Source organism: Nicotiana tabacum, chromosome 15 (assembly GCF_000715075.1).
Source record: "Nicotiana tabacum cultivar K326 chromosome 15, ASM71507v2, whole genome shotgun sequence".
Taxonomy (NCBI): Eukaryota; Viridiplantae; Streptophyta; class Magnoliopsida; order Solanales; family Solanaceae; genus Nicotiana; species Nicotiana tabacum.
Window position 1 is genome coordinate 120960131 of NC_134094.1, and position 15791 is coordinate 120975921.

Here is a 15791-nt window from a genome sequence, read left to right on the forward strand (position 1 = left end):
GAAATGACCATGTCTGCGCAGATCCTCGCTGTCGCTGCAAACCCGACGCCCGTGAGCTCTCACCTGGTCCTGATTGAGTATAGCGGTCATATCTGTAACCCTGTAACTGAGGTGGCGGGGGCCTAGGTGGCCATCCGAGGACGGCCATCCGAAGTACTGGGTCCTATAACAACCCTAATATTGCTCCTGAGACCTGGGAAATCTCATCCTCTTACGTTGCCCTTGCTCAGCCCTCTCTGTACCCTACTGCCGACGCCTACCCCTTTCTATATTCTGGGCGAATGCCTGAATCCGGGAGATATCCATACTATCCTGCAATGCAGCGGTGGCACATGCCTCGGTTAACTCTGGGGCTAACCCTGCTATAAACCTGTGAATCCTGTCCCGCATAGTAGCAACTATGGATGGTGCATATCTGGCCAATGAGTCAAAACGGAGACTATACTCTCGAACACTCATATTACCTTGCTTGAGGGCTAGAAACTGATCGACTCGAGCCTGTCGGATCTCCCGTGGTAAGTACTGGTCAAGGAAGGCATCTAAAAAATTCTCCCAAATAGCTGGAGGTGCATCACGTCCCCTGGACCTCTCCCATCCCTCATACCAAAGGATGGCTATATCTCGGAGTCGAAAAGCTGCTAGCTCAACTGCCTCTTTCTCCCTGGCATGCATAACATGAAAGATCCTGTGAAGCTGATCTATGAAATCCTGCGAGTCCTCCCTTTGATCTGTCCCCGTGAACTCTGGGGGACTCAAAGCAATAAACTCTCGAACCCTTGAACTCCCAGACCCCTCAGAAGTTCCTGCACTAGCTGATGCCCTAGCCTGTTGCTGGGTAGCTACCAACTGTGTCAACAAATGCACCGCACTCCTCAAGTCCTGATCTGATGGAAGTGGAGGGGGAACTGGATATGCGGTTTCCCTAGGAATCTCCGTAGTTGGTGGAGGAGCCGGTAATGGCTGAGTAGGGGTCTCGCCTTGAGCCTCAGACTGGGCCCCATCTACTGGGGGTACCCTGCTGGTCCCCTCACCTGCTGCTGTATCTCTCCTCTGGCTAGCCGTAGTCTTCCTAGTCACCGTCATCTGTGCATGCAAATACCAACACATAAGTTTAATTCAAATTTCCTATAACTCAGTTCTATGGCACGATTTAGATTTCAAAGAAGGGTAACCAACTCCTAAATGCCCTGTAGTTCCCTGCTTATATAATGTGGTGCACAACACATCTATAAACAAGACCCTACTAGACACGGCTTGTAGACTCCCTAGGACAGAACTGCTCTGATACCAAGTTTGTCACGCCCCGAACCTAGGAGCGAGACAAGCACCCGGTGCCTCACCTAACCTGGCGTACCAAATTGCGACTAAGGGACTCTGAACATATAATGTCATACTTTGGCCATGGGGCCACCTTGCAAGACAATTTGCGAAGCAAAATATAAAACTGAATGGAAACTAGCGCTAACTAAACATCAATATAAAGCTAGGCCGACAAGGCCGTCATAGCTACTACAGCTGACAAACCATCAAATATACATACCCAGGCCTACAAACCCAACATACTGCACTAACCAACAAGATATGTCTACAAGCCTCTACTGATAGATGTACTGTGATCGGAACAGGGCCCCGACCTACCCATAACATATATACAGATATACATAAGATGTACATAAAACTCTAGACCTGGCAACTCCGAAAGACGTGGAGCTTACCGATCAGGCTGAACTCGGGAAATACCTACTGAGGAGGTCTACTCGTCTGTCTATCTGAACCTGCATGCATGAAATGCAGCGTCCCCGGAAAAGGGACGTAGTACGAAATAATGTACCGAGTATGTAAGGCAATAACATAACTGAAAATCGAAACTGAACTGATAATATAATAATTGGAAGTAACTGGGAGTCAAAGATGATCTGGAGATATACTTACCTGCTGATAGTGACTAAACTCCTTCAATATAGTAAGTAAAATAAATGTCCGACCCTATAAGGCTCGGTACGTGTAAATGCTCGGCCGTAGTAGGCTCGCTCATAGGCGCTCGGCCATACTGGGCTATGTATCTCGGCCATCCTGGGCTCGCTCATAGGCGCTCGGCCACAGTAGGCTCGGTATATATAACTTACCATCTGATCAGAGGTTGCCCAATAGGGGCCTGCCCACCGATTATAGCTCGATGGTGATGAAAATAGTGTAATACTGTATATATATATAAACCCTATGCTCTCTTGACTGAATAAAGACAAAACTAAACTGATTATATATATATATATATATATATAGAGAGAGAGAGCTTTTGACTGAATAAAGACAAAACTAAACTGAATATAAAGTCCCGATAAGGAATAATATTGTAACTTATGAGACTAGAATAATGTGAATAAATTCATGAATACGAACTTCTCTTTATGTCTCATTATTAATACATGTAGCTACGAGATCATGCCAAAATGAAGGAAGGGCTTAGCCTTAACATACCTTATCACAATCTTTCAAATCACCAAGTTGAACTCACCTCTTTGCACCTTAATCTACAAGAATGATAATAATACTATCGTTAAGTTACGAAAGGTACAACTATCGCACAACGAACGACAAACTTATTTTGTATTAAAACGGGCAGCATCTCCCCTATAATCCTTTCTTCCTCCAAATTCAAGATAACACCAACAATACAAGAACAGAACAATAACAACATATATACATCATTTTCCATCCCTATATACACCATCAAATACTACAAAACAGCCCAACACACCCCAATCTCTTCGTAAACAAAACGACCACCGTAGTAGTGTCAAACGACCCGAAAATGTTATGACGAACGACCAGCCAACCACCCTACATTTATATGATGTTTATAAACCCCCTTCCTCCTCCAAAACTCCACAAAACAGTAGTAAAACATGCAGCCCAACAGCAACACAAAACTGTCCACAAAAAAGTCCGCTACAAGTGAATAACTCGAACTCACGGCTTCCGATCACCGTCCCGTGAGTTCTTACAAGTATAGAACGACTTACCATGAATTTACAGAAGAAAAATTGGATGAAAGAGAGCAATAAACTCACCTTATTTGTTGGATAACTCAGCTCTTATCTTGGTTCTTCAAACTCTAGGTTTTACCTCCAATTAGAACTTGAAAGGGAGAGAAAATCAATTAGGGTTTGTGGAAAATTCTTGGGAGGATTCTTTATAGAGCTTATGTATGGTTATTATGCTCTATTTTAAGTCTATTATATGAAGAAAATAGGCCCTTAAAAGGCCTCTTTGGACGACCCGAAATGGCCCATTTTTGGGCTTTCATTTAAGCAAGTAGGTGACACACCTACTTGTCACCTAGCAGCTTGCGCAGTATCGCACAAATGCCCATATCTTTCTACTCCAATGTCATATTGATAAACGGTTTAATGCGTTGGAAAATAGACTCATAGATCTTTAATCTGATGGGTGGAACACCCCATAACTCTAAGTATATTGGGAGAAAATCGCAGTTACATTTGACCCAAAGTTTCAGTAAAACTTACGAATGTAACTTGTGATGACTTTCATCGACTTTTGTTCCACAACTCGCTTGACTTCAAAACATAATACACGGATGTCATACGACTAATATAAATCTTAACATAATCTCCTTATCATGTTAATCACCCTAGTCTCACCCCAAAGGTACATGTTATAACATTCCAAACTTATCGACTTTCGACGAAATATTATTTTATTTAATTGCTTTAGCTTCTGAACTGTCCAACCCTCTTTGTACTTGTTGTTCATGATCTTCAATATTTGTAACCTCAGAGGTAACATGATTAATTTACTTTATATACTTTTAAATATTATCTCATTTTTGGTCCTACATTAGTTTGCTTACGACGCATTTTTACGTACGAAAATATAGGGTGTAACACTTTTTTCCTTTACTTCAGGTCATTTTGGCATTCAAATTACTGAATTAAACATGTTCCTTGCCGATTTGGAATCAAATAAATATGTGCTATATCTTATGTTGATGCATAGGTTATATACATGATTATTTTAATGACGGCATAAAGAGTGACTGGACTTTGAAAGGCAGTTGTAAAGTTACAGTTTAAGCAAAAGCTAGAAATCTCATGGTCATTATTGTAAAATATTGGGTGTGAGGTTTATGGTTTGATTTTCTTTCCCCTTTGTTGAACTCAAAGTATATTGGTTGCTTTTGGATAGAGAATTTGACGTAACAATTTTGCATATGTCTAAATCACGTCATAAGGGTATGTAACATTTGTGACTATGTATGAAAGCTACTTGTATTTGGTCAAAGTCATGGATAGGTCCCTGTAAATCCCATTTCCCTTATGGCATGTTAAGTTTTCTTCCCAAAAATGCAGTTGATGAATTAATTTACTGTGTGAAATGGAGTCCTTACACTATATTAGCATTTGATTCCTTGAAATAGTAGTGAGAGTGAAATATGTTAACTCTTGAATGGAGTAATTTCCTAATGATTCAACATGTGAATAGCGATCTTTTTGTTTCCAAATCGGTTCACTTTAATCTCCAGTAATGACTCCATAGTTTATGACTTTATAAGCAATCTCAAACTTAGTGAGATAAATAATTCTTGAACACTCGTAGCCTACCTTAGGCACGATTAATAATAAAATTATCGTGACTATGGGTACGGTTCCTGTGGCATAGTCATGATATGTAAATCCCAACTCAAGTGCGCATTTCACGCGACTTGACCCCAACTTTAAATAATAATAAAATAAATATGTTGTAAATCGCGAGTGCGTTTCACGTGACGTGATTCGCAATATGTACCAAAAAAACAACAACGAATGCGCGACATCGCGCCTTGTTCAAATAAATTCCATAAATACTAAAAAACGGTTTAAATACATAATTAAAAGCGGTCAAAAGTAAAATGCACAATAGGTTTAAAATATGTAATAAATCAGATAATTAATTCAATTATTAATAGTTGAGCGACCGTGCTAAAACTACGGAACTCGGGAGTGCCTCACACCTTCTCCCGGATTAACAGAATTTCTTACCCCGATCTTCTGTGTTCGCGGACCGTAAAAATATAGTCAATTTCCTCGATTTGGGATTTAAAATAAACCGGTGATTTGGGACACCATAATAATTATTCCAAGTGGTGACTCTGAATTAAATAAATAATCCCATTTCGATTAATGTCATTTTAATTGGAAAACCTTCCCTATCCCCCTTGGAAAAAAGGATGTGTGATAGCTCTGGCGACTCTGCTGGGGATCGAACCCAGAATCTCTGGTTCAGGGTTCAGAATTCGAGCTTAGATAACTGTTATGCTTGGCTTTCATGATTGTCTGATTTTTACGTGTTTGAACCTAATGTGCTAAATGCCGCTTTTTATCGCTTTAATATTATTTGAACTATATATAAACTGTTACGAAACCCTCTTTTCTGTGAGTCTTCTGAATCTTCTGGGAAGCGTGCGGTTCGTGTGGCTTTTTTATGTTAGAGTCATATCCCAATTTTAGAACGAGGTTCAGACAAGTTGTAAAGTCGGTGAAGCTTCTGTATTCCCGGTACGCTGACCCCCCGGCTCGAGTTGTCCGCTCGGGTAAGCCAGGTCTAGAACAATACACCCATATTTTAAACTTAGAATGACATAGCTTCATGGCGAATCCCTAGTAGGAACGCTTGTTTGCATCACGTGCATTTGACTTTGGGGACTCAACACAAGGGTTGGGTCCGTCTAGGACAGGTGTACCCAAATTAAAAGACCATCCTGATGCATCTTACGTGCTACTTGTGCATTTGTTTGTTTCGGCTTGCATGTTGACTGGCTTCTAGAATAGGGAAAGAAAATCAAAAAAAAAAAAGAAAGAGTGAGAAGTAGGTATTTGAAAATTCCGAAACTCTGCCGAAAAAAAAGAGAGAAAGAAATAAGCCAATATTTTCAAAAAGTCATGTTTCCCCCGGTCCTGAAAAACTGACCGAACTACGCGGGTCTGATTCTCACTGGATGTGAGATACATAGTCAAACCTCATCGGTTCCGGCCCATAATTTTCAAAAAAAAAATCAAAAATATTTTTCTTTATTTTCTTATTTAGAAAGTCTTTCTTTTAAACCCTAATTTTTTTAAAAAAATACAAAAATATTTTCTTTTAATTTCTTCTCAAAATCCAATAATATTTTCATTCTTCTTTCGAAAATTAAAAAGAAAATTCAAGATTCAAAAATATTTTCTTTTTTATTTAGAAGTATTTCTTTCATAAATTTAAAATAAAATTCCAAAAATCCAATAAATGCTTTCTTTCTTCTTTAGAAGTGTTTCTTTCAAAATTTAAAAAATAAAATCAAAACCAAAAATCTAAAAATATTTCCTTTCCTGTTTTAAAAGCTTTTTCTTTCAAAAATTCAAAAAAAAAAATTAAAAAAATGCCAAAATATATTCTTTTTCTAAATGCTTTCATGGTCTGAGTGTTATAAAAAAGTAATAAAAAAGAAAGAGAGAGTTAATTTATTTACTCCTATCGGATTCGATCATAGCCATAAACAAATTGAGTGAATAAATAAACTGGAAAAAAAAAGAGAAAAATTGAGTGAAAAAGAAAGTAAAGAGTGGCAAAAAAAACAGAAAAAACAAAGAACAAAAAAAAAAGAAAAGAGAGCCAAAAATTGAAATGATAGAGATATAGAATGGAAAGAGACATTTAAAGGCTTTGATAAAACACGTAACCGTTCAAACACATGGTAGAAATGTTTAACTGTTTAGGTGCATTGCATCCCAACGTACGATTTCCTATCTGTTAAGCGTCTCAAAACTAACAAGGTTGTTGGGTGTGCAAATTAGTCAGGTTCTGTTCAGGTGGTTGGTTTTGTTGGTAATCTGGCTTCCCATCCTTACTTCACAAGATTCAAAGGCAGGGTTCTTATAGCCTCCAAAAGTCATCTACCAATTATTGATCCTGAGGATAGCCCATCACCAGTTATTCCACAACCATAATCAGCAGATGCTGAAGAGAATAGGATGTTGCATCTCCGCATGTTGGAAATGTGGAACGCCTGGTCCAGTGGTATGGAACCGCCAAGTGCAATCCCTGGGTTCCCTGATTTGATCCCCAGGTGAGGGGAGACTACCAACACCAATGTGCCCAACCCGTTTATCCCGTATGGGTACCCTCCAATGCTATTTAACAGTCCCAGAATGCCTTCTGTGGTTCGCCCCCAGGCGCTGGCTCCAAAGGCACCGCCAGTAATGTTCTCCGCAGCACCAGTCTGTACCACAGCACAACCAACTTTACCACGGCTGTATGTTGAGCCTCCAATGTTCACCTTTCAGAGTCCACAGTTTCAACCAGAAATAACATATGTGATCCCATACTCATTTACTCAACCTCCGCAATGTGACTTCTCGGTAAGTCAAGAAAAGGTTGTCAAGAACCCCGAGCAAGAGAAAATGACTCGAAAGATGAAGAGCCTGAAAAACATGTATGGTCTGAGTGGCCAAAAGAGTGTCTCTTACTCCGACCTGTGTATGTTTCCCCATATTCACTTGCTGGATGGTTTCAAAATGCTAAAATTTGAAAAGTACGACGGGTACGGAGACCCGGTCGCTCATCTGAAACGATATTGTAACCAGTTGAGGGGTGCTGGTGGAAAACAGGAGCTGCTAATGGCCTATTTTGGAGAAAGCCTCACTGGAATCGCTTTTGAGTGGTATATGGATCAAGATATTACCCATTGGCATGTGTGGGATGATATGGCTCGAGATTTTGTCCGCCAATTCTAATATAATGTGGACATCGCTCCCGATAGGAACTCTTTGTCCATTTTGAAAAAAAAATATCGCGGAAAGCTTCTGCGAATATGCTGTCAAATGACGTGAACAAGCTGTCAGGGTAAAACCTCCGATGGACGAAGCCAAAATAGTTATAGTCTTTATACATGCCCAAGAGGCGGACTACTTCCAGAACATGATGTCCGCTATAGGTAGGCCATTCGCTGAGGTTATCAAAATTGGGGAGTTTGTAGAAAATGGGTTGAAAACGGGCCGAATCTTGAGTCATGATGCCTTTAAGGCCATATCACAAGCCGTTCAGAATGGTTCGGAGGGTTTAATGAATAGAAATTGGAGAGATGAAGAATTTGATACAGCATTGAAGACCCTTACAGCCATTGCCGAGACAGAAGAAAAGCCAAAAAAGGATCGCCAAGCCTGAAAGTTCTCCATCAGACGGGAGTCTCGGTAGCCAGTCTTGCTATCCTTTCTGCGTCCGGATTATCTCAGGGTATGATCAGGATGTTTTATTTTTATTTTCTTACTTTCCAATGTAAACCCTTCTATCTTTAAAATTCAAAAAAAATCAAAAATCAAAAAGAAAAATCAAATGAAATTTATATTTCATTTTTCCAGGAATGTCTCTTTTCTTATTGTCACTTTTCTTATTGTTTTTTTTCAGTTATGTTAAATGCATATTTTAATAACATGACATGCTTGCAGACTTCATACCCAGATCCTAAAATGCTGTTAGACTTTGAAATAATGAGTCAAGAATTAGAATGTAATGAAGATAGGTTTAAGGAAATAAAACAAAGAATCGGAATAGCTAAAGGAAAATTGGCTTCAGGTTGGAAAGGTCCATACATTGCACAAGAGTGCTGCTAAAAGAGAGCATTGTACTTGAGACAAACAATTGTCAATGCAGGTGCAGTCAAAAGGTACTATGTTGGATCCTCTATATAGCATTAATGTTCTACGGTTGGGATGAAAAAGGCTTTCTTTCTCACTATCCAAACATTTAACCCTTTTGAGCCAACTCCCATTCTTTGATTACCCTCATTAGAACCTGGAAGTCATTATTGAAAAAAATAATGAATGAAAAATGAAAAAAAAAATGAAAAGAGAAGAAAAAGAATAATACAAAAAAAGAGGAAGAAAAGACAAAGAAAATGAAATGAAAAATGAAAAAAGAGAAAAAAAATGAAAGGAAAAAGAAAGTGAAAACAAAACAAAACAGAAAGAAAAGAAAAACAAAAGAAATCAAAAAACAAAGTTCCTTGAACTACGTTCGACTTGATTCCGAAAGGATACATAGGCAGCCTCACTCTAGGGTTCAGTCACACCAAAATAAAAATCCAAATTTCTCCAAAGTTGAAACTGGGGCAGAAGTAATAACGGTTCGGCGATGGTTCCGCCTGAAAATTTCCAAAGTTGTAACTCAATCCAAATCCTTTTTACCCAAATTATTTTCAAGTCCTTCCGATCAATCGGCAAAGAGATTCAAAATGGGAGGATACAGTTACTTGAATCTGATACAACAAAATGAGAGAAATAAAATGAGAGAGTCTTATCGGTGAAAACCCTCACGGGCACCGTAAGGTGATGGTAAGCAGAGAAATTCAAAAATGAGAGAGTCTTGTTAGTGAAAACTCGCAAAGAGCACTATAAGGCGATGGTGAGAAGGGAAATGAGAGAGGTCAGCTGGTGAAAACCCGCAAAGGGCGCCACTGATCGAAAAGGAGAATCCCCATAGCCATCAACATCGGCAGAGTCCTGGCAAGGTTTCTCAATCTTGAGGTATAAGTTATGATGAATTTTTGAGAGTTGGACAGTTTACACAGATCAGGCATCCAATCCAAGAGGCATGTCATGTTCATTGAAGTCCGCATTTGTCCATTTCATTGCTTGTTTTTCTTTGAATCCCTTTCGGTCTAATTCTGTTCTGAAACTAAGACAAAGAAAGGATGGCAAGATTGGTTTACAGGGCTTTTTGTTTGACACGAGCCAATATTCGAGAAGGCGCCCAGCCTCGGCAGATGCATCGAGTCGACTTTGACTGGCCATGATGGCCGATTCTTTGAAATCAAGAGCTCCTGAAAGGAAAGGAAATCAAAGTCAAATGCCCACAAAGGCAAAATAAAGTTGAAAAGGTTAAATCTCATATGAGTAACCGTTCTGGTAAAGTTTTGGAAAAGTCAAGTTCTCCAGGGCTAGAAATGAGATTGGTCCTCGGGGAAACAAACAAGCAGTTGAGATCTTCATCAAAAAGCCCGGCCGAGATCAAATGACCAAAACATTCAAGACCACAAAACCAACCACCATTTCAAAACTGACAAATTGTTCTTTGTTTAAAAATAGTAAAACATGTGCAATCCAAAAGCAACCTTGCAAGAAGCAAGTGCAACCAAAAGAAACTGCGCAAGGGCTAGAAACAGCTTTGCAGCAACAACTCCAAAAAGGGAAGTCTCCTCCAAAATTCTTTCCCGCATTTACTCATTCTCTAGAAAAAAAAGAGAAGAAATGATGTTGAAAATGATTCAAAATTATGGTAGTATAGGGTCTCCAATCCCTAGTTGCGTTTTTCCAATATAGGGTCTCCATTCCCTCGTTGATGCCAACATAGGGTCTCCACTCCCTAGTTGATGCCAGCATAACCTGATGCCAAAATAGGGTCTTTACTCCCTAGTTAATGTCAATATAGGGTCTCCGCTCCCTAGTTGATGCCAGCATAACCTGATGCCAACATAGGGTCTTCACTCCCTAGTTGATGCCAATATAGAGTCTCTACTCCCTAGTTGATGCCAGCATAACCTGATGCCAACATAGGGTCTCCACTCCCTAGTTGATGCCAGCATAACCTGATGCCAACATAGGGTCTCCACTCCCTAGTTGATGCCAATATAGGGTCTCCGCTCTCTAGTTGATGCCAGCATAAGTTGATGCTAATATAGGGTCTCCACTCCCTAGTTGATGCCAGCATAACCTAATGCCAGCATAACCTGATGCCAACATAGGGTCTCCACTCCCTAGTTGATGCCAATATAGGGTCTCCACTCCCTAGTTGATGCCAGCATAACCTGATGCCAACATAACCTGATGCCAACATAGGGTCCCCAATCCCTAGTTGATGTCAGCATAACCTCCACTCCCTAGTTGATGCCAGCATAACCTGATGCCAACATAGGGTCTCCACTCCCTAGTTGATGCCAATATAGGGTCTCCACTCCCTAGTTGATGCCAATATAGGGTCTCCACTCCCTAGTTGATGCCAGCATAACCTGATGCTAACATAGGGTCTCCACTCCTAGTTGATGCCAATATAGGGTCTCAGCTCCCTATTTGATGCCAGCATAACCTGATGCCAATATATGGTCTCCACTCCCTAGTTGATGCCATCATATGGTCTTCACTCCCTAGTTGATGATATTCCAACATAGGTCCCTAGTTGATGCCAGCATAGGGTCTTCACTCCCCAGTTGATGCCAACATAGGGTCACCACTCCCTAGTTGATGCCATCATAGGGTCTTCACTTCCTAGTTGATGATTTTCCAACATAGGTCCCTAGTTGATGCCGGCGGAGGGTCTCTACTCCCTAGTTGATGCCAGCATAGGGTCTCCACTCCCTAGTTGATGCTAGCATAGGGTCTCCACTCCCTAGTTGATGCCAGCATAGGGTCTCCACTCCCTAGTTGATGATGTTCCAATATAGGATTTCCACTCTCTAGTTGATAATTTTCCAACATAGCGTCTCCACTCCCTAGTTGATGCCAGCATAGGGTCTCCACTCCCTAGTTGATGATGTTCCAACATAGGGTCTCCACTCCCTAGTTGATGATTTTCCAACATAGGGTCTCCACTCCGTATTTGACTTTATTTTAGACATAGGGTCTTCACTCCCTAGTCATTTTTTCCAACATAGGGTCTCAACTTCCTAGTTGATTTTATTTTAGACATAGGGTTTCCACTCCCTAGTCGCTTTTCTAACATATGGTCTCCACTCCCTAGTTGATTTTGTTTTATACATTAGGGTCACCACTTTCTAGTTTCCTTTTCCCAGGGTACAACATTCTCGCCCTTTTTATTGCTTTCAATAATGAAGTAGTATAGAGTTTTGTTACAATAACTCGCGAAAAGTTTTTAGTGAAAACTGGGGCAGAAAAATTCAGTTTGTTTGTTTTGATGCCTGAGCAGGTTATACCTCGAGGTATAGGGTTCGAGACGACCAAAAGAAGAAGTCTAAATCCAGAATAAAAGAAAAGAAGAAAAAGAAAAAAGGTGAATCCAAAGTGCAGAAGCAGAAAGATGTGGACTGCTCGCTACATGACTGAAGCCACAAGCTATGCATGTCCCGCCTTGATCCGAAAAAGTTAAAGAAGAATGAACTAGCACCTGCAGCTAGCAAGCATCAAGTTTCAGATTAGAGTCTATGTGAAGAACCAACCAAGACTCAAGATCAAGCTTCAAAAGACTCATAGATAGGAATCTTGTAACTCGTAGCTGATAGGCTTAGTTAGTCCTTTTTCATTTTGACTTTAGTGTAATAAGGATCTCAGCAAGGAGCAAATAGCAGCAACAACAGTGAAATCACAGCTTCTCGGTAGTCCCAGCTACCAAAACTTCCAGAGCTACACTGACATGATTCCTTTATAGCCAAGGATATGTAGGCAACCTCCGTAGTAAGGTTCGGTCAAACTTTTTCAAATTGCTTCCCATGGAGTATCCAAACGGACAAAAAAACAATGCTCGTAACTGCTCACTTTATCTTTGCCCGAAAACTCTTCATATTTTCGAGCAAAGAGGGGCAGCTGTAAGTACCTAATTTTTGCCCCACATAGGAAATTACTCCTAAAACATAATCCAAAAAATATTTTAAACTATTTTTATGAATTTTAGAAGTTTTTCTTTATTTTCTTTTGTATTTATTCGCATTGTTTATGCATGTTAGGAATATCGTAAATCATAAAAATCATAAAAAATGTTTAAATCTTAATTTCATAGCATTTTAGATTTTAAATTGCATTTTAGGATTTAATTACATTATTAAATGCATTATATAAATATCTAAAAACCAAAAAAAAAATACATTCTTAGGTTAGTTATTTAATTAGGTCATTAGTCAATTAGCGAGTAAAATAGATATAATAGTTTAGCTACACAAATTGGTTTTAATTAAAATTTGAGTCCAAAGTGACTAATTTTGCAATTGAGTCCAAAGACCGGATCCCCCTCTCTTTAAAACACCCATTTTCCCAAACCCTAAAGGGAGGATCGGCGCATTATCTCCCCCCTCTCCCCCCCCCCCCTTGATTCCCATAAGAGAAAGAAGGACAGACCCCACTCCCTAAAAATACCCTAGCTGCCCCATCTCTCACTCTCACTCTTTCACTCCCACCTCCCTCACAGACCATACTCATAGACTCACCTCACCATCTGCAATTTAGTTTTTTTGAGATTTGAAATCGAGGGTAGCTAAAAACAAACACACAAGAGCAGCAGTTGAAAATGCTCCAAATGCCTAAAAATGCTATTTTAGATCTGTAGCTTCAAAGAGCTATTTGGTTTTCTGTTAATTTGTTGGTTAATCTTTGGGCTTCTAAGAGTGATTAAACTCTCAAATTGATGCTGAGTGCTGCTGATTCACTTCATTGCTGAGCTACAAACCCATTGATTTTTTTAGCCCGTATTTGGCAAATCCTGATCATTTCTCTGCATCCTAGGTACATATCCCAAACTTTGTATGTAAATTCTGGAATTCTAGTAAAATGATCGTTTATCAGCTCCATTTGTTTTCAATCTTCAAAATCACTGTTGCTAGTTCAAAATTGCTAGTCCATGTTTGCTCTATTGAATATGTTACTTGTTACTTTATGATTATGATTCCTATGATATGATCCTTTGTTCCTTTACTTCAGGTCATTTTGGCATTCAAATTACTGAATTAAACATGTTCCTTGCCGATTTGGAATCAAATAAATATGTGCTATATCTTATGTTGATGCATAGGTTATATACATGATTATTTTAATGACGGCATAAAGAGTAACTGGACTTTGACAGGCAGTTGTAAAGTTACAGTTTAAGCAAAGGCTAGAAATCTCATGGTCATTATTGTAAAAGATTGGGTGTGAGGTTTATGGTTTGATTTTCTTTCCCCTTTGTTGAACTCAAAGTATATTGGTTGCTTTTGGATAGAGAATTTGACGTAACAATTTTGCATATGTCTAAATCACGTCATAAGGGTATGTAACATTTGTGACTATGTATGAAAGCTACTTGTATTTGGTCAAAGTCATGGATAGGTCCCTGTAAATCCCATTTTCCTTATGGCATGTTAAGTTTTCTTCCCAAAAATGCAGTTGATGAATTGATTTACTGTGTGAAATGGAGTCCTTACACGATATTAGCATTTGATTCCTTGAAATAGTAGTGAGAGTGAAGTATGTTAACTCTTGAATGGAGTAATTTCCTAATGATTCAACATGTGAATAGCGATCCTTTTGTTTCCAAATCGGTTCACTTTAATCTCCAGTAATGACTCCATAGTTTATGACTTTATAAGCAATCTCAAACTTAGTGAGATAAATAATTCTTGAACACTCGTAGCTTACCTGTCACGACCCGAAATTCTCACATTCGGACCGTGATGGCGCCTAACATTTCACTTGCTAGGCAAGTCAACGTTAGAATAATATTAACCAATTTTTAAATAATTTTTAAATTATTAATAATCAAAGAAACAAATGCGGAAGCAAAGTATGAAATATAGTGAAAACTTCATAAAAACAATGGTGTCTAAATACCATTCCATAATTGGTGTCACAAGTGCACGAGCTTCTAGAATATTACAAATAAAGGTCTGAATAAAATAAAGTTGTCTGGAATTAAATACACAGCTAAAGTAAAATAGACGGGGACTTTAGAACCGCGGACGCCATGCAGTTATACCTCAAGTCTCCTCCGAATAGCTAAAATCCGAGCAAGTCTATGGCACGCGGCTGAGATCAACTCCGAAATCTGTACAAGAAGTGCAGAGTGTAGTATCAGTACAACCGACCCCATGTACTGGTAAGTGCTGAGCCTAACCTCGAGGAAGTAGTGACGAGGCTATGGCAGTTCACTTTCATTAACCTGTACGCAATATTAATAACAACAACAAATAATAAAAATAAATCAGGTAACTCATTTATAATAATTGAAGTCAACTCAGCAGTCATAATTCAATATTATTTCACCCAATTCTGTTGCAGCGTGCAATCCGCTCTCACAATATATTCACATTTAATTCTATTGAAGCTTGCAACCCGCTCTCCCAATATATTTCTTTTAATCAAGTCTGTCATATATTTATTTCAATCAAGTATATATATAGACTTTTAAATAAGCCTGTTGCGGCGTGCAATCTGATCCCCCAATATTGACTTTTAAATAAGTCTATTGCGGCGTGCAATCCGATCCCCCAATATTGACTTTTAAATAAGTCTATTGCGGCGTGCAATCTGATCCCCCAATATATATATATATACACTTTTATTTTCTATATATATATATATATATATACTTTCATTTTCGTTGCGGCGTGCAACCCGTTCCCCCAATATAATTTTAAACAACTCATAAATGAAATAAAACTTACTCCAATAAATACCACGTCCAATAAAAAATTATTAAGCATCAAGGCACATAATAATTATAATTTATTTATGAACCAAACAATGACAAATAACAATTTATTATGAAAATCATAGAGAAATTAGGTAGTTTAATATTTAATATGCTAAATGTCAAATAGCAATTAAAACACATAATTCAAATATCATATAACAATTAATGCAGGAATTCAAGAATTAATATTTGACAAAGAATAGGAGAGAAATAATTATTATAATAATTAATTTATAATTTAAAATAATTTATGATTTTTCAAGTAAGCAAGAAAATAATTAATTTGACGACGTATAGACACTCGTCACCTCGCCTATACGTCGTTCACATGTAATTCACATAACAAATAATTTAAAGGTTCTATTCCCTCA